Source organism: Dendropsophus ebraccatus, chromosome 7, assembly GCF_027789765.1.
Source record: "Dendropsophus ebraccatus isolate aDenEbr1 chromosome 7, aDenEbr1.pat, whole genome shotgun sequence".
Taxonomy (NCBI): Eukaryota; Metazoa; Chordata; class Amphibia; order Anura; family Hylidae; genus Dendropsophus; species Dendropsophus ebraccatus.
Genome location: NC_091460.1, coordinates 106,503,968 through 106,509,967, shown reverse-complemented (window position 1 = coordinate 106,509,967; position 6,000 = coordinate 106,503,968).

Below are 6,000 nucleotides of genomic sequence, written 5' to 3'. Positions count from 1 at the left end.
AATGGACTGTTTCGTTAAAAGACACGCCCAAAGGTCAATCAGTCCACCTCAACTAGAATAATGTTCCCGTAGCCGTCATTGCACTGACGGTGGCTGAAACATGCTAAACCACAGATCTTATCTGTGAACAAATACATTGGGAAATAATTTGGTATCTGCAGCTGATAAATACAACTACTGCTGAAGAAAAAGTAAATGAACCCTTTAAAAATATGTGGATTTTTAGATTGATTGCTAATAAAATGTGATCTGATTGTTATCTAAGTTATAATCATAGAGAAACCCAATGTAACTAAACTACAACTACTACACACAAAAAGTTGTACTGTTCACATATTTTATTGAGTTAAACATTTAACAGTGCAGGGAACAAGTTAGTGAACCCTTAAATTTAACTAGGAATGAACGAATTTGCACGTACACAGTAACTGGACGGCTCCTGGACCTCAAGAACTTCTATCCCTGACTCTCCTCTACCTCTAACCCTTCTCTCTCTTTCTCTACCTCTCTCCTATACCTCACTATCACTTCTCTTTTTCTTGCCTTTCACTTAGCTGCCTACTGTAATGCTTCTCTTCCCTACACACACAGCAGACTGCCCGCCTACAGGAAGTGCATCACAATATGTACAGTGTGAGGGGGGTTTGGTGACAGTGCATCAAGACTTGAAGGTGATTGGACGGCTGCAAGTGATTATGGATTATCTCTTGCATCCCTCCGCTGACTGTACTGTAATAAAAAATGTGCGCCACCATTTTTAGCAAATTTCAAAATGGAGCGTGCTATAATTTGCTTCTCTAATGAAGAAAATTTACAGCAAACTTCACAGCAAATTCCGTTTGCTCCTTACTAAATTTAAAGGGAACCTGTCACCCCCCGTGCCGGGGTGACAGGCTCCCGACCCCCCGCTACAGCCCCCTATACTCACCTGATCCCGCCAGGTCCCGCTTCTGGATCCGGTCGGGTCACAGAGATATCAGCCGCTCTGTCATTCTCTAGGAGCATTGGACTCATCTCTCAGCGCGCGCGCTCCATTAGATTTATCAAGAAACAACTGCTGGCAGATGGTGTATATTTTAACTACAATTTAAATAAACTAAATGGTCGTTTATGCACACTATGGTGCGAGCTGATCTGGCCGCTCGCTCCATAGCGCGCAGTGGAGAGTTCTGATGGGAGCATGCAGGGATGCGGCCAAAAAGATCATCAGACGGATCCATTTGGTGACCTGGTCGGGTCATGGAACGGCCGGTCTCATACGTTGTGTGAGCATGGCCTAAATCTGTATTAAAGATGCCACGCCTTCCTTCACCCCCATTTGGCGAGCTGGGCACTGACTGGTAAAAAGTTGGTTATTTGTGAAATATGAAAATTTGGAAAACATTTTAAAAACTCAGCATCTTTGAAAATAAAAATCTCTGCTTGTAAGAAAGATAGCCATAGCGCATACAATAATTAATAATTAACATTTATATGTCCACATTGTTTTGGAATTGTTAGAAACTTGAAGGTGCTTAAAACTTTTAAGAAAATTTCCAAATTATAGAGAGGTCTCTCTAAAAAAAAAAAACCTTAGAGGGGAACTTCAGTTACAGTATTTTCCTGCATATAAGACTACTTTTTAACCCAGGAAAATCTTCTCAAAAGTCAGGGGTCATCTTATACGCTGGGTGTCGTCTTATAGGGTGGGTGCTGAAAAACTTTGGAACGGACTGGAGAATCTGCGGTCACAGCATGTGGTAGCTCGGTCACAGCGAGCGGGGAGCTCGAAAACATCTGCATCCCCACCATATGCAGCGACCATATGAAGGGCAGAGCAAGCTGCAGGCGTCTGGGGTACAAAAAAAAGAGATACAGTAGAGTGGCTCTGTGCCAGTAAAACACACCTCTTTTACCCGTCTGGTCGCCCTTGTATCCTACTGGTATTACTCTACCTCCTTCTCTGCCTCTCAGATCTCGCTTCTGTCTGATGTTTTTTATTAATTTGGTGTGTGTTGGAAGGGGTAGTCTAAGAAGGCGAGTATATCCCAAACTCTATATTTTAACCGAAAAGTCGGGGGTCGGCTTATACTCCTAGTTGTCTTGTATGCCGAAAAATACAATATTTTTTTTTCTTTCAAATCAATTAGTGTTAGAAACTAAATCTTAAGCCTTCCATTACTCATCAGCTGTAGATGCAGTGTCACTTCTGTCCATGCCAGGTAATTCTCTGGAGCAAAAACAGACATGGTAGCACACCCATATACTTATCACTGATTGCTCTGCTTCTCAGCACTATATACTTTTAACATCAGGAGTTGATTACATTTTGATCAAAGCACAAAAGCCAAGGTTCCTAATATGCGTGTATCCCTAACTAAAAAATGGTGCAACCCCTATTTGCAGCAACAACAGTGTCGGGGGGAGGGAGGGGACAGATGTTGCAGCAGAGAGCACTGTGTCAGACTGGAAAGAATACACCACCTGCAGGACATACAGCAGCTGATAATTACTGGAAGACTGGAGATTATTGTAAATAGAAATAAGTTACAAATCTGTATAATTTTCTGGCTGCAGTTGATTCACTTTGAATATTGTCCAATATTTTATAATATAATATATGATATAATAGTAGTACTATGTTATTTGAGGTCCATCATTTTTATTATTATATAAGGACATGGAAAGAAGATAAAAGTGATTTCTTGTCCATAACAGTGCTATGCCTATGAAAGCCAATCCTTTTAAATATTTTATACAACATAAATCATTTATGCCAGCTTTAAACCACCATGATTGGAGTAAGTAGATCATAGGTAATTATTTGTGACACCATGTACAACTGAGCAAACATAACTTATTCAGTAAAAAAAACAACTGATAATCATAGGGATTATTTTCATTCTATGACACTTGCATCCGTATATTTTATTCAAGGATTATTTTTTTTTTTCTTTTGTAGTTATTTTTTAGTACAGTACATATTACTGGGAAATAATGATAGTATATCCTTTCCAGGAAGTCTTACATAGCTTATCTTATAACATCTCAGTCACTGTGGTGTTTAAGGCAAAACGGAACGCGAGGTGCTTGTTACATAACAGCAATTAAACAATGAAAAGTCTGAATAGTGCATACAATGTTTTCTGCATTCCCTTGTTGCCAATCTTGAGCTCTCAAGAACGCTATGTATTACTAACTGAAAGTGTGGTGTTAAAGCGTTCCTCATTGATATGACTTTCTGAACAACACTGATATAAAGAGGAATACTCTATCTACTTGTGCAGATTAAGGCTATGTTCACACAACATTTTTTCCTCTCAGCTTTTGAAAAGAGAAAATGAGATCCGTCATATTGAGTTTAAAATTAAGTCCGTCATTTCGCTGTTTCACCCCCCGTCAGTGCAATGACAGCTGGTACAGGTGGACTTATTGACCTTTGGGTGTGTCTTTAATTGAAAAGCCATTGAATTTAATAGTAAAATTGGTGAAAAAGGAAAAAGTGAGGGTGAACAACTAAAAAAATAACATCCGCTCTTTGCAAAAGACGTCCGAAGAAAATTGACATGATCATTATTTTGACATTTGCGCAGACGTGTCATTTTATACACTGTGTGCATTGGACGTCTGTCTTTTCATTGCATTGCATTAAAGTCAATTACATTATGGCAAACACAGATGTCTTTTTTTTTTTTACGTTTTGTGAATATAGTCTAAATGTGACCTAAAATTTAAGCATACCGAGAACACATTTATATATTTTCAATAGTGCAGGATCCCCCAATAAGGTCTCATGCACATGTCCCTTAAAATGAACACTAAAATCGACAGGAAGGCAAAGGGTTTGGGGAGAAAATAATAAACAAGTAAACTCACCCCTTCTCCTGCCTCATAGCACCACTCCAGGGTCCCGTTAACAGCAACCGGGGTCCTGCAGCTTTGCTAAATGCAACACCATGTCCCTGGCTGAGTAGTTGTCCGCTCAGTCACTGCCTCAGTCACTGATTGGCTGAGCGGGCGATCGCTCAGCTTAGCCATGGCGTACCTGGTTTCCAGCTGAAGATGACAGCTGGCTGCTGTGAAGAGGACCTGGAAGCAGCACAACAGAGGTATGGGCCCAGTGAGTTCATTTGTTCATTATTTTCATGCACACCACCACCCACACACACAGCCAGTGCTTGCTGGACTTCCTCTTTTCACATTACCCTGATGCGCCCAGCGCCCCCAGTGTAATGATATAATGATATCCCCTACTTGTGGGGCCATATTATGCTATTGGGGGAATTAACTACTTGGGGAGCGGTATTGTGACACTATTTGGGGAGTTAACTATATGTTGGCATTATTGCGGCACTATCCCCTTATGATAATGATATCCCCTACTTGTGGAGCAATATTATGCTATTTGGGGAATTAACTATTTGTGGGTCAATATTGTGGCCCTCTTGGGGAAATAAACTATTTTGGGGGAATTAACTACTTTATAGGACACTATTATGTGATTACCTACTGCATGGGGGAAATATAGGATGGGGAGCTTGTATATAGGTGGGTAGGAGGTGCTATAAAAGTGCAGTAGGTGAACTATAGATATTACATAGGGGCAAGTTCTGTGAATAGCCTGGGGCCCATGGTACAGTTAATTCACCACTGGAATCCAAGTCACTGCTGTACGTATGGACTATGATGCTGGATACTTCCTTCCATAGAGGAACCACCATACTAGGCAACAGCGAGGTTAATGCTTCCCTCCCTAAACTTCCCTTTACACTGCCCTCTACATTTTCATTCTATACTTGTCATGTCACAGCAATCTATGACATAGCGTATTTGCGCCTATTTGAGTTTGACATCCCTGCACTAGTGCATAGTGTGGCCTTATGTAAAATAAGAAAATGGCGCAGAGTGCGGGAACTGGGTAGCATTTTGAAAAATGGACCACACCAACAGGATCCCCACGCTGGCGCCGACAAGGTAAATGTAAAAAAAAAAATTTGACTCCCTAAAAATACGCTTTCAATTTCAATTTGTCGGGCACATAAGCTTCTAGTGGACATTTTTTTTTTTCTTGCTAAAGGGTGTCCGTTCCAGAAAATAGATCAGGAAATGACAGAACCTGTCCTAAATGTAATCCTAATGGTTTCTAGTCAGGGCACCATGAACAGCTTACTAGTAGAGCTAAGAGTATGTTGGGGTTCATCTTAATCTGAACACTTGGTATTTAATTACCATTGGCTGAAGACAGCCATAGGCCATAGGCTGTATCCATGTTTCCCAAGGCACCCTAGGGCTGCATTGAACATCTTTTGGCATTGGTAATGAAATACTGAGAGTTCGCCTTCAGAAGAACCCGAATGCACTTGAAGTTTGCTCATCTCTACTTACTAGTGCTGGTACTCTTCGGCTGGATGGATGCTTGCCTTGCATACTCAGTTGTTCTCGATGTATGGAATACACTCTAATTGAAAACAGCATATTGTTTAGTATACCTAACACAGCAAGTAAATGTTATAAGAAATCATCTCTTTTTAACAAGAACATTTTCTTTTGTAATTATACCACCATCTCTTGTAGCTATTTAACACTACAATTCCAGCACAATGTTGTAAAGTGATACTAAATATAACTTTAAATGAGCAGTCCTAACAGCATCTCCCAGTGTTATGGAGGCATAGTTAAGAATCGTAATGATCTTGTTTTTTTAAGCAGATGTTATCGTGCATTATTTAAACATACAATGTTAATGAAAGTATTTATGTTGTTAGCAGTTCTTCACTGCAATTGACCCTCTGGGTCCTCCTGTGAGGTTTCAAAATCTGGGACCCCATCTGGCCTTATCGTAATACTTTTAATCAATGCAGAATACCACAAACACAGAGATTGGCAGATATGCTGAATTGCACTACTTTGGTGCCTGGAAATAAAATAAACAATGAGAAATCCGCTACATAAAAGCATTCTACATATGCTGTACATTCTCTATGGGAGATCACTGCAATGATACTAAAAGTCCCCCGGGGC